We start from the raw sequence: 14,909 nt of genomic DNA, 5'->3' as shown, positions 1-14,909 counted from the left end.
ATATTATTTTCTCCAATCTGTCTACTTTGAATCTATATGGTCTTCTTCAAGAATCTGTTCTCCCAGGGATGCCTGGGTGGCTCAGTGGTTGAGCATCTGCCTTTGGCTCAGGTTGTGATCCTGGGATCCTGGGATCAAGTCCCACATCGGGTTCCCCAGAGGGAGCTTGCTCCTTGCTCTGCCTATGTTTCTCTGTGTGTCTCTCATGAATAAATAAATAAAATCTTTTGAAAAAAGAAAACAACCACATCCCCCAACTTTATATCCCCCTTATCATGTTCCTCTCCAGCCCTAGGCTTTTTTTCTCTCCATATTCACTGATGTACATGACTCCCAACTATGGCTTTAGCAGGAATCTCCCTGGAACAATAGTCTTATTTCTCTAACTCCCAGATCTACACCATCCATGTCAATGGTCCTCAGCCACCCCAAAATCAAGCTTATTCCAATTTTAAGCCATTATTATTTCCCATAAACTTTTCCCCTTTTCTTCTGTCTCCCAAATCATGTAAGCTTGAATTTTTGGAGTAAGTCATTTTTGATTCTTACCTTTACCTCCTTGGGCCATAGTCACCCAGTATTCAAGACCTCCAATCTTAGTTCCTACTATTGATCATATGACTTAGATGACATGCCCTCTGCCCTCCCTCATGTCTCATTGAACAAAATCCATCCCTATGACCTTGTTTGGCTTCACAGGTTGACATTATTGATACCTCTGATATATACTCCTTACTCCAATTTCTATTATGCCAACACTGCAGTATAGGTTCCATCACCTTAAGACAACATGGTCCCTTTGGGGAGACTGTTGTGTCTTCCCTAAGTTGGACATGTTGCTTGCTCACTCTCCCAGAGGTTGAGCTGGAATGACTGCTCAAGTGACATAGTGATGCTTAGTCTCAAACCTTATAATCAAATACTATAGAACTGTAGAAAAATGTCACATCCACAATACTATTGACATAGAGAATAATTCATGTGATTTAACAATGATAAAACATGAAATGGTTAACAGACTTTATAACCATCATGAAATAAATAAAAAATACAGGACAAAGGGAAACACAAAGAAAGAAACATAATCAGTTTTATAACTACACTTGAAACATTGGTTCTGATCTCATTCTCACATGTCATTTAGAGCTATTTAAAAAAAACAGCTATATTTTACCATAATTCTTTAAAAAATTTTTTTTAAATTTTTATTTATTTATGATAGTCACACACACACACAGAGAGAGAGAGAGAGAGAGAGAGAGAGAGAGAGAGAGAGGCAGAGACACAGGCAGAGGGAGAAGCAGGCTCCATGCACCAGGAACCCGAAGTGGGATTCGATCCCGGGTCTCCAGGATCACGCCCCAGGCCAAAGGCAGGTGCCAAACCGCTGCGCCACCCAGGGATCCCTATTTTACCATACTTCTTGATTGATTTTGATTTCCTACTCTGTTCTTATTTTGTGGTGAGCTGTAGATCTGAATTTCAGAACGATAATCACCACTTAATGGAAAGTCAAAAAATAAGCTCAATGTAAAACACTCTCTTTTGTGGCTCTTCTGCTAAAATAGGTCTTCCTTTACTAGGGGTGGTGGAAGGGGAGGAGGGCGGGGGGTGGGGGTGAATGGGTGACGGGCACGGAGGGGGACACTTGACGGGATGAGCACTGGGTGTTATTCTGTATGTTGGTAAATTGAACACCAATAAAAATTAATTTATAAAAATAAATAAATAAATAAATAAAATAAAATAAAATAGGTCTTCCTTTGAATTACTGTCTAGAACAACTCTGTACAGCAAGTCCTAAGCCAGAAAAATACAGCCCTCTTATTTTCTGTCAGAAGTAAATCTCTCTGAACTGCCTCTTTTTCTCTGCATCTATAAACAACATGTGAGAGCAGGGAGGAAGTGAAGGTATGGCCCCCTGTTTTAACAGTTGCCCTAAACTCCTCAAAGTGAAACCAAAGAATAATTGTACATTAAATATGGTTTTTGAAAGGCCAAATTTGAATTGGATTATTCAATAAATAGCTAAAACAGATGCATCAACAAAGATGCCCCCAAAATCAGAATAAAAAGCTTATGGGGAAAAAATTGATACTGAATTTTCTTTAAAAAGAATCAAAGTAATCATCATGGAGGGAAAAAAACCAAAACCTTCTTGAATTTTGTTAAAGTTTAGTGATACTTTTTCTAACTTGAAATTGTGTATGCCAGTTAGTACAATCATCTTTTTGGCATTCCATTTATTTTTATTTTTTTAATAAATTAATTTTTATTGGTGTTCAATTTACCAACATATAGAATAACACCCAGTGCTCATCCCGTCAAGTGTCCCCCTCAGTGCCCATCACCCATTCACTCCCACACCCCGCCCTCCTCCCCTTCCACCACCCCTAGTTCATTTCCCAGAGTTAGGAGTCTTTATGTTCTGTCTCCCTTTCTGATATTTCCTACCCATTTCTTCTCCCTTCCCTTCTATTCCCTTTCACTATTATTTAAATTCCCCAAATGAATGAGAACATACACTGTTTGTCCTTCTCCGATTGACTTACTTCACTCAGCATAATACCCTCCAGTTCCATCCACGTTGAAGCAAATGGTGGGTATTTGTCGTTTCTAATGGCTGAGTAATATTCCATTGTATACATAGACCACATCTTCTTTATCCATTCATCTTTCGATGGACACCGAGGCTCCTTCCACAGTTTGGCTATTGTGGACATGGCTGCTAGAAACATCGGGGTGCAGGTGTCCCGGCGTTTCATTGCATCTGAATCTTTGGGGTAAATCCCCAGCAGTGCAATTGCTGGGTCGTAGGGCAGGTCTATTTTTAACTCTTTGAGGAACCTCCACACAGTTTTCCAGAGTGGCTGCACCAGTTCACATTCCCACCAACAGTGTAAGAGGGTTCCCTTTTCTCCGCATCCTCTCCAACATTTGTTGTTTCCTGCCTTGTTAATTTTCCCCATTCTCACTGGTGTGAGGTGGTATCTCATTGTGGTTTTGATTTGTATTTCCCTGATGGCAAGTGATGCAGAGCATTTTCTCATGTGCATGTTGGCCATGTCTATGTCTTCCTCTGTGAGATTTCTCTTCATGTCTTTTGCCCATTTCATGGTTGGATTGTTTGTTTCTTTGGTGTTGAGTTTAATAAGTTCTTTATAGATTTTGGAAACTAGCCCTTTATCTGATATGTCATTTGCAAATATCTTCTCCCATTCTGTAGGTTGTCTTTTAGTTTTGTGGACTGTATCCTTTGCTGTGCAAAAGCTTCCTATCTTGATGAAGTCCCAATAGTTCATTTTTGCTTTTGTTTCTTTTGCTTTTGTGGATGTATCTTGCAAGAAGTTACTGTGGCCAAGTTCAAAAAGGGTGTTGCCTGTGTTCTCCTCTAGGATTTATTCTCAAGTGCACATGGAACTTTCTCCAGAATAGACCACATACTGGGTCACAAATCGGGTCTGAATCGATACCAAAAGATTGGGATCATCCCCTGCATATTCTTAGACCATAACGCCTTGAAATTAGAACTAAATCACAACAAGAAGTTTGGAAGGACATCAAACACGTGGAGGTTAAGGACCATCCTGCTAAAAGATGAAAGGGTCAACCAGGAAATTAAGGAAGAATTAAAAAGATTCATGGAAACTAATGAGAATGAAGATACAACCGTTTGAAATCTTTGGGATGCAGCAAAAGCAGTCCTGAGGGGGAAATACATCGCAATATAAGCATCCATTCAAAATTGGAAAGAACTCAAATACAAAAGCTAACCTTACACATAAAGGAGCTAGAGAAAAAACAGCAAATGGACCCTACACCCAGCAGAAGAAGAGAGTTAATTAAAATTCGAGCAGAACTCAATGAAATTGAGACCAGAAGAACTGTGGAACAGATCAACAGAACCAGGAGTTGGTTCTTTGAAAGAATTAATAAGATAGATAAACCATTAGCCAACCTTATTAAAAAGAAGAGAGAGAAGACTCAAATTAATAAAATCATGAATGAGAAAGGAGAGATCACTACCAACACCAAGGAAATACAAACGATTTTAAAAACATATTATGAACAGCTCTATGCCAATAAATTAGGCAATCTAGAAGAAATGGACGCATTCCTGGAAAGCCACAAACTACCAAAACTGGAACAGGAAGAAATAGAAAACCTGAACAGGCCAATAACCAGGGAGGAAATTGAAGCAGTCATCAAAAACCTCCCAAGACACAAGAGTCCAGGGCCAGATGGCTTCCCAGGGGAATTCTATCAAACGTTTAAAGAAGAAATCATACCTATTCTACTAAAGCTGTTTGGAAAGATAGAGATGGAGTACTTCCAAATTCATTCTATGAGGCCAGCATCACCTTAATTCCAAAACCAGACAAAGACCCCACCAAAAAGGAGAATTATAGACCAATATCCCTGATGAACATGGATGCAAACATTCTCAACAAGATACTAGCCAATAGGATCCAACAACACATTAAGAAAATTATTCACCATGACCAAGTAGGATTTATCCCCGGGACACAAGGCTGGTTGAACACTCGTAAAACAATGTGATTCATCATATCAGCAAGAGAAAAACCAAGAACCATATGATCCTCTCATTAGATGCAGAGAAAGCATTTGACAAAATACAGCATCCATTCCTGATCAAAACTCTTCAGAGTGTAGGGATAGAGGGAACTTTCCTCGACATCTTAAAAGCCATCTACGAAAAGCCCACAGCAAATCTCATTCTCAATGGGGAAGCACTGGGAGCCTTTCCCCTAAGATCAGGCACAAGACAGGGATGTCCACTCTCACCACTGCTATTCAACATAGTATTGGCATTCCATTTAAAGCCTATAAAGGGGGCAGTCCCGGTGGTTCAGCGGTTTAGCACCGCCTTTGGCCTAGGACGTGATCCTGGAGACCCGGGATCGAGTTTCACGTCGGGCTCCCTGCATGGAGCCCGCTTCTCCCTCTCCCTCTGCCTGTGCCTTTGCCCCCCCTTTCTCTCTCTCTCTCTCTCTCTCTCTCTCTCTCTCTCTCTCTCTGTCTCTTATGGATAAATAAATGAAATCTTTAAGAAAAAAGAAAAATAAAATAAAATAAACAAAGCCTATAAAGGTCTTTATCTGACGTCTGGACAGAGTTTTTTAAGAATAAAAAGCTAACGTGTTACACAAAAATTTAATCAATGTATTCTTTAAAAAATATCTTCATATAATTAAATCATTGTAACAAACTCATAGACTCTTCAAAGTTAGACTATATTTCTCAACCTCCCTTGCCTTTAGGTGTGGCCATGTGACTGAGTACTGGCCAGTGAAATTTGAACAGAAGTGATGTGTATGACTTATCAGCTTGACACATAAAAACCTATACAAACTGCCCTATTCTCTCTTTTCCCTTCCTCCAGCTGAATTGAAAGAATGCCAAGGATCTAGAGGAGGACATAGCCATGCAATGGAAAGATCCTGGGTCCCTATATGATGGCATAAGTAGAAAGCTGCCCAACCAGGAACACTCCCAGCATATTGTGAGTTGAATGAGAAACATTTATTATATTATAAACCATTGAGAATTGAGGGTTAATCTGTTATAGCAGTGATACTTTAAATAATACCAAAGCTCTGTCAATCTGTCCCTGATTTTATCATACACTTTCTTCCTACAGCTCTTCAACATTAATAATGTCTTTGTTGTTCTCTGACATACCACACTTATTTTCACCTCCCTGAACTTTACATATGCTGTTCCTTCTTCTTTGATTTCACTCATTCTTTCTCCAACTCCACAAATTATACTTATTTTTAAAATATTTTATTTATTTATTTTGAGAGAGAGAGAGAATGAGCTTGTGTGCAAGCAGGGAGAGGGGCAGAGGGGCAGAGGGGCATAGAGGTAGAGAGAATCAGAAGCAGATTCCATGTCAAGTGTGGAGCCCATCGCAGGGCTCAGTCCCACAACTATAATGTCATGACCTGAGCTGAAACCAAGGGTCAGAGGCCCAACCAACTGAGCTACACAGGTGCCCCTGCAAATTATACTTATTTTTAAGGACCAAACATAAATCCTAACTTTTATGTAACTACTCCAATCATTCCACACAATGGGATTTCACCTTTGCCGATCCCCTAAAGTTCTTAACCATTCATTTGAGCACTACTGCCCACTTTATTACAAGCATTTCACAGGTGTTATCTCATTTAATCCTAACATTTTCTATGAGGTGCATACTATAGTTAGCTACATTTCAAGACTGAATCTTGAAGTGGTTAAGTAACTTACTCAAGGCCACAGAGCTAGTAAGTGAAAAATGGTATTTCTCTGCAGTAATAACAGTAGAAACAACTAATCTTAAGAAATAACTATATGCTTGCACTTTACATTATAGACATTATCTTATTACCTGAAATGGAAGGTAGTATTGCTACTATTGCACACTCATCTTAGAGATGAGAAATTGAGGCTCAGTGACATTATGACATCTGAAGCAAGTGGCATATCTTGGTTCAAGGTAATGTCTGACTGACTCTGGAGCCCCTATTCTTCACCATTGCATTAAACTAATTGGTGGAGGAAAGAGAAACCTGGATACTGTGGGTAGAAGTGATGGCATGTAAGGAAGGGCAAAAGTAAACCCAATGTCATATCCAACAGAGATATCAGTAAGATGGTGGACTAGGAAGCTATGGATCTACATTTCCCCACAGAAACATTTGAAAAACAACTAGAGGCTGGCTAAAATAACATTATAGGAACTCTGAAAAGAGTCAAAGGTCTACAGCAACCAAGTGAACATTCAATTTTTTTAAAGCCACATTCAAAGCAATATGAAGTTTTATGCCCCCCCCCTTTTTTAGAGAAAGAGAGGGGGAGCGTCAGAGGGAGAAGAGCGAGAATCTCAGGCAGGCTCCATGCCCAGCACTATTTTGCGTTATGGAAGTCTAATAAGAAATCAGAGATAAAGAGGCATGAGGTTACTGAAACAAATAATAGAGAAAAACTCAAATTTGTGTAAAGACATGGAAGTATAGATACAAGAAGGCCAATGAACTCCAAGTAGGCTAAACCCAAAGAGAGTCATACTAAGACACATTATAACAAAATGTCAAAGATCAAAGAGAAGTAGCAAGAGAAAAGTGACCTGTCTCATATAAGAGATCCTCAACCAGATTATCAGTGGACTGCTGAGCAGAAAACCTGGGGGGGATAAGGCATGATATATTTAAAGTGTTGAAACAAAAATAACCTATCAACTAGAATTCCATGCTCGAATTAATATTGTGAAAATGTCAATGTTACCCAGGGCAATTTATACGTTTAATGCAATCACTATCAAAATACCATGGACTTTCTTCAGAGAGTTAGAACAAATTATTTTAAGATTTGTGTGGAATCAGAAAAGACCCCGAATAGCCAGGGGGATTTTAAAAAAGAAAACCATAGCTTGGGGCACACAATGCCAGATTTCAGGTTGTACTACAAAGCTGTTGTCATCAAGACAGTGTGGTACTGGCACAAAAACAGACACATAGATCAATGGAACAGAATAGAGAACCCAGAAGTGGACCCTCAACTTTATGGTCAACTAATATTCGATAAAGGAGGAAAGACTATCCACTGGAAGAAAGACAGTCTCTTCAATAAATGGTGCTGGGAAAATTGGACATCCACATGCAGAAGAATGAAACTAGACCACTCTCTTGCACCATACACAAAGATAAACTCAAAATGGATGAAAGATCTAAATGTGAGACAAGATTCCATCAAAATCCTAGAGGAGAACACAGGCAACACCCTTTTTGAACTTGGCCACAGTAACTTCTTGCAAGATACATCCACTAAGGCAAAAGAAACAAAAGCAAAAATGAACTATTGGGACTTCATCAAGATAGGAAGCTTTTGCACAGCAAAGGATACAGTCCACAAAACTAAAAGACAACCTACAGAATGGGAGAAGATATTTGCAAATGACATATCAGATAAAGGGCTAGTTGCCAAAATCTATAAAGAACTTATTAAACTCAACACCAAAGAAACAAACAATCCAACCATGAAATGGGCAAAAGACATGAAGAGAAATCTCACAGAGGAAGACATAGACATGGCCAACATGCACATGAGAAAATGCTCTGCATCACTTGCCATCAGGGAAATACAAATCAAAACCACAATGAGATACCACCTCACACCAGTGAGAATGGGGAAAATTAACAAGGCAGGAAACAACAAATGTTGGAGAGGATGCGGAGAAAAGGGAACCCTCTTACACTGTTGGTGGGAATGTGAACTGGTGCAGCCACTCTGGAAAACTGTGTGGAGGTTCCTCAAAGAGTTAAAAATAGACCTGCCCTACGACCCAGCAATTGCACTGCTGGGGATTTACCCCAAAGATTCAGATGCAATGAAACGCCGGGACACCTGCACCCCGATGTTTCTAGCAGCCATGTCCACAATAGCCAAACTGTGGAAGGAGCCTCGGTGTCCATCGAAAGATGAATGGATAAAGAAGATGTGGTCTATGTATACAATGGAATATTACTCAGCCATTAGAAACGACAAATACCCACCATTTGCTTCAACGTGGATGGAACTGGAGGGTATTATGCTGAGTGAAGTAAGTCAATCGGAGAAGGACAAACAGTGTATGTTCTCATTCATTTGGGGAATTTAAATAATAGTGAAAGGGAATAGAAGGGAAGGGAGAAGAAATGGGTAGGAAATATCAGAAAGGGAGACAGAACATAAAGACTCCTAACTCTGGGAAATGAACTAGGGGTGGTGGAAGGGGAGGAGGGCGGGGTGTGGGGTGAATGGGTGACAGACACTGAGGGGGACACTTGACGGGTTGAGCACTGGGTGTTATTCTGTATGTTGGTAAATTGAACACCAATAAAAATTAATTTATAATTTAAAAAAATTAATTAAAAAAATAGAATTCCATGCTCAACAAAACTGTTCATCAAGAATTAAGGAGAAATTAAGACATTTTCAGATAAACATAAGCTGAGGGAATTCATTGCCACTGACTTATCCTATAAAAAATGCTAAAAGTTCTTCAAATCAGAATGAAAGAACACTACACAGTAATTCCTAATCATATGAGAATGAGAAGATCTTTGATAAGTGATAAATACATGGAGAAATATAATATCAGTATTTTTGTAATTTTGGTTTGTAACTCCACTTTGTACTTTACGTAGGATTTAAAAGACTAATAGATTTAAAAACAAGTCCATATTAATGAGTACACATGTATAAAGATGTAATTTTCTTGGCATATGAGAATTAATTATTTTCACCATCAAAACTTATGATCTTGGTCTCTCCTTGTTGCCTTTGTATAAGGCCAAAAGAGATACACTGGCTTAAACCTTAAAATGAACTCCAGGAATGTCACTGACAACATGACCTTTGTGACCAAATCTAGCAACAAGAACCTCATCCTTTTCTTCAATAAAATTCAAGCAACCATCATTGGGTACAAAGGCTAGATCTTTTCCATTCTTGATCAGCTGGACCCTGACACACTACCTGATGGCAGAATTTGGCTGTTGAGCTTCAGTCCCTACTTTTTCTACCACAATTCCCTTTGCATGGGAAGCACCTCCAAAGGGGTTGGCCTTTGGGGCTGTGCCCAAATGGGCTTTCTTGTACTACTTATCATGCCAGTTCTGATTTTGTTGGTAGCTATGGAGCTTCTTGGCAGTACAAAAGGCCATGACACTTGCCCATCCTGCCAGTGCCATGGGCCTGAGCAAAAGAACTAAAGATGTAATTTTTTATATTATTAACATAAAGTGGAGAGTAACAGAGCTGTAATATAATGCAGTTTGTGTATATAATTGAAGTTAAGTTGGTAACAATTTAAAATAAATTCCCAAAACATCAGGGTGTTACACGTAAAATTGCTGTGGTAACCAAAAAGAATAAATCTACAGCATATAAGGAAAAGGAAATGAGAAGGGAGTCAAAACGTGCCAGTATAAAAAGACACAGCCAAACACAAAAACAAAACAGTAATGAAAGGTGTGAGGAAAAAAAAAGATTTAAAACATATAGAAAACAAACAATAAAATGGCAAAAGTAAGCTACATTATCAGCAACTACGTCAAACAGAATGGTAAAATCTATTTTATGTATATTCTGCCACAAGAAAAAATTACACGCAGGAGAGAATTACATGCAGGACCACTGAACTGAAGTGGTCAGTGCAGGAGTAATAGGAATCAAAGTTTATAAAATAGCACAAGTGACAAACAGAACACAAGATCACGTTGGTGGAGATCTTTGGAAGATTGGGGAGGAATTTGGATTTTTATTGTAAGTAAATAGGAACCACCTAGAAGTTCTTAAGCAGGGGAATAACTTGACAGAATCAGTGTTTCGTGAAACCTTTCCTGAATGAGTTCTGAATATGAAGGTAGTATAGCAGAGACCTGGTGAGGAGTGCTGTAGTGATGGTCTTTGAAGTCATAAGAGCCAATGAATTCCTAAGTAAAGACAGAGGAAGAAAGATTAGAATCAAGTTATCTTCTCCTCCTGATAGGAACCAAGCATGATCCCACTTCAGGGACTTTATATATGCTATTACTTCATCCTAAAATTCCCTTCTAATGCCTCCAAAGAGCTACATGGTTCACTCCATCATTTAGCGGAGGTGGCTGAACAAGCATTACCTTATAAATGAAGACTTCCCCTGAGCATCCAACCTATCATTTGTCCTGCCTCCATAATTTTCTAGCACCATTATTTTTGTTTGAATGGCCCAGGGAAAAGACTGTTCACAGTGAGTAAGCTCTGCGTCAGGTCAAATAAAGACAAGCTTTGCAGGTGGAGATTTCCAGGAAGGTGTTAGGCAAGTCAAATAATGACAATTGCTATTTTCTGAAAATGGGGCTTGATGAGCAAGCTCAAAACCTACTTTGCCTCTTCCAATAACCTGATTCTCACAACAACCATAGTTGTGAAGCTGCTAGTTTCTAAGGCTCCCACTAAGCTGTGGAGAAGAAAATGGGAACAGAGCAAGTTAAAATACCACGAAGCTCATTGGTCTTATTGAGATTCAGCCATTTTTCTTGAATAAATAGCTCTTGATGGTTAGGTGATTTTGGTCAATTTTCAGAGTTCTGAAAAAGCTCATTCTGACAATTTACTGTGTTCTTGTTAATTTTATGGAGGAGCAGATTTTTTTAAATCCGTATCTGACAATCCAGGAACACTTTCTTATAATTCTGTTTTAATCCTAAACTGTTGTTCTAAACAAGGTCTAAGTATCACCAAACCCAGTAATACATATATACTACTCACAGCCACATATATCACACTAAGAGTTCTGTTTTCACTCCATTCTATCAATAGCCAGGTAGATTGTGATGAAAGATGGAGATACTGGAAAATTCAGCTGTATTTCTCCCTGTGAATACCTCAAACATCCCATGCAGGTAGATAACTATCCAAACCATGGAAATCACTCCTTGATCTTGTGCCTCTGGGCTTCAAAAAATCATGATTGATTTAATGAAAACAGACAGTGGACTAAAGAGAACCATGAGCTGCTGCTCGGAAAAAGATGTTTAATCTAATAAAATTCCTCTGTTTCTTGTGTTTATTTTTCATAGCTGCTATGTTTGACATGACTTTGTAGAACATAGTTTCAAGCAATGTAAACATGTAACTACTCTTCCCACTGTAGTATAATTGTTTCCAAAGCCTGTTTAAGTTAATGTGAATTTTTTTTCTCTCCTGGCGTGGGTAGAATGCTTACCTTAATTCAGTTTGGGAAACCCTTTTGGGTAGCATTGTGCTGGCAAATATATATATATATATATATATATATATATATATATATATATATATAATAAATGGGAAGAGACAATATAAATGGGAAGAGAAGCAATCTTTGAGCTCTTACAAAATCTTCCCCGTCATACTGGTTTTGAACTCTTAGATTCCTGGTTTTTAAGCCTCTATTTTCTCACTTCCAGTGATGTGGAATCTCACTATCTCCTGAGATAAATTTCTTCCCTTTTGAATGGTACTGAGCATTAATAATGTCTTGTTTTTATATTGAGTTGAATCCAGTTTCCATGGAATCCTCCCCCACATACATATACACATGTACACATAAGCACAGTAGTTCTGACTTACCCTTTAGAGAAATAAAGAAGGGATCTGAGCTTTCTTCCCCTAGCAGCAGTTAGGTCCACTCAGGTCTTTTCTTCTCCAAACAAAACATTCCTCATCCTCTTACCACACCTCTCAGACCCAGCCTGTTTTATTGTATTGTAAATCCCAGTACATTGGTGAATATTTAGAACCAGCTCTTTGGAAGAGGGAGGATTGGAGAGACTGAGTTGGAGCATTTGCCAAGCTCTATGGTGCAAATACTCCACCACAAAGTAGCCAATTTTAAGCTACTGTTATGTTGGTATTAAATGCAGAGATGTGTCTAATCACTGCTAATGAACTGGTGCAGGTCACCTCCTGCACTTCCCCTAGTCTTGGCCCTTCGACCCTGCTCAGGCTTGTGGAGTCAATTCTACAGAAAGCATCTGATCTGCCTTGGACCAAATCCTAACCCAGGGAACATTGTATCATGGCAACCTGATACACATATATCCTACCTTTATGGACTAAAGCAGGCTTTCTGTATTCTCCATCCATTGCTCTCCATGAATGTACAGAAATCTACCAGCCCCCTTGCCAGATCAGAAAATAGTCAATTGGAAAGCTTCACTGTTAGACTGGCAATGAAACGGCATGTTCTTTAGTGACAAGAAAGATTTAATATGACTGTCTGGGCTCACATTATCTATATGTCTTGGCCAAACTGCCACAGTACATTCTGCCTGAACCTATAAGAGGAATCAAGTTCAGGGTATATATAATTTATTTTTGCTAAAGACACAGTTAATTTCATATACATTCTATTCCTTAGTTCTCATTCATCAGAAAGCAACTTTTAGTTTTACATTACCTAGGCTAAGAACTCCAAACCCCAGCTTGCTGATGCCAGTAACACAGACATGGCTCACACTTTTTTCTGGTAAGTAACAGGTCTGTTTGGTCAGCACACAATTGAATTTGCTTTCTGACATGGAAGTCTTGAAAGGTCACCTTTTAAGGTGAATTTGGCAGCTTGTGTCCATCCTCCAATGACTTTTAGATGCCTTACTGAAAATAAAATAAATGGCATTTTATAAATAGATATACATCCAGGCATTCAAAAGAGAATGGATCTACCAAAACTGAAGCTAGATGAGAGCCTCTGCCAATGCTTTACCTTCTATTTCAGCTCTTTGGGAGGATGTTTTAAGCTCTTCTTATCTGGTCTCATGTCCCTGGGATTCTGGACATTGAATCTCTTTTGACTTTTTCTTGTCCTGCTGAAAGGCAAACTTGTAGAAAGAGATAAGAAGAGACTGTGCTCAACCAAGCAAGAATTTCACTGTTAAAATATAACGGTACAAAAAAATTATTTAGTCGGACCAGTGGTTCTTAATATTGCTATACATGGAATTATCTGGAAAGATTAAAAAATGATGCTTGAATATCAGTTCCTTAGTTTCTGGTTGGTCTGAAGTGTGACCCGAACATTAGGATCTTAAAGGATCTACAAGTGATTGTATAGTGCAATCAAGGTTGAGAATTACTGATTTAGACAATTTCTTACTGTATTTGTTTTCCTATTGCTGCTGTAACAAATTGCCACCAACTTCATGGTTTAAAATTTATTATCTTATAGTTCTGGAATGCAAAAGTCCAAAATTGGTCTCATAAGGCTAAAATCAAGGGATAGACAAGACTACATTCTTTCTAGGGGCTCCACACGTATTATACTTCTTGCTTTTTCCAGCTTCTAAAGGTTGCAAGTGTTTCTTAATTCTTGGCTCCCTTCTTCCATCTTTTAAAGCCAATAACATAGGGCCAAGTACTTCTCATGCTACATTACTCGCATTATCTCTCTTCTGCCTCCTTCCTCCTCTTACAAATACCCTTGTGATTATTTTGGCACACCTGGATAATCCATAATAATCTCCTCATCTCAAGGTCAACTACTTAGCAACCTTAATTCCATCTGTAAAATTTAATTCTCCTTTGTCATGTGGCCTAACATATTTATAGTTTCCAGTAAGTAGAATGCAGATATCTCTAGGGAGCCATTTATGTGCCTACCAGAATTGGACCTCTCCTGGATCATTTATAATTCTGCATGGAAGGGGTAAAGGTTAGACAAAGGAAAAGTAATGTATACCAAAAGGAAAAGCTACATATCAGTTTTGTTTATCTTTAGAGCATTTGAAGAAAGTCACAGTCACACATTCATGTATAGGTGTTCATTTAAATTTATGTGTGGTCAATAAACACTTTGGACAAAGCCTAAAATAACTTCGCCACTGAACAAATGTTCAATGAGTGAGTGAAAAAATAATGTTTCCAAATGTACGTTTTCCTGAAGTTTTTCACACTTTTCTGTCCTGAATTACCTGTGCCCCAGTAAAAACGATCATTACTACCCTATCAAGCTCCCAATCTCCTGTGTGACACAGTTTGAGTTAAGAGAGAAATTTAGAGGCTAGAGTGTCAAGAGTAGGGGTAGAATCTTCAGGATCAAGGCCAAATAAATGCAACAGAGTAAGAATAGTGGCTAATGCCTTTTGGGCCTCATCAGAGAAAACTGCATTCAGGGGATACATGATGTCTTTCTCCTGATGTCAGTAGTGAAGATAATACTGGATGTCCTGTGTTATCTTGAAAGTGTAATAGATCAATAAGCTAAGTGCTATACAACAAAATTTCTGAAAATTAGGGGCATGAAGCAGGTATTTCTGTGGATTAAGTCATCCTCATTTGGCTCTACTCAAGAGTTGCAGCTCTGAGTCTTTGCAATTCCATTTCAAATTGGGTTGGTTTTC

The 14,909-nt window shown here is 38.7% G+C and overlaps 1 pseudogene; it reads right to left on the bottom strand.

The window, feature by feature from the left end:
• Nucleotides 1-9,302: 9,302 nt before the first annotated feature.
• On the bottom strand, nucleotides 9,303-9,726 carry LOC129518772 (40S ribosomal protein S23-like; annotated as a pseudogene).
• Between the last annotated feature and the right edge of the window lie 5,183 nt (nucleotides 9,727-14,909).

Source organism: Nyctereutes procyonoides, unplaced genomic scaffold (assembly GCF_905146905.1).
Source record: "Nyctereutes procyonoides isolate TBG_1078 unplaced genomic scaffold, NYPRO_anot_genome, whole genome shotgun sequence".
Taxonomy (NCBI): domain Eukaryota; kingdom Metazoa; phylum Chordata; class Mammalia; order Carnivora; family Canidae; genus Nyctereutes; species Nyctereutes procyonoides.
This window is presented reverse-complemented; position numbering and strand designations above follow the sequence as displayed.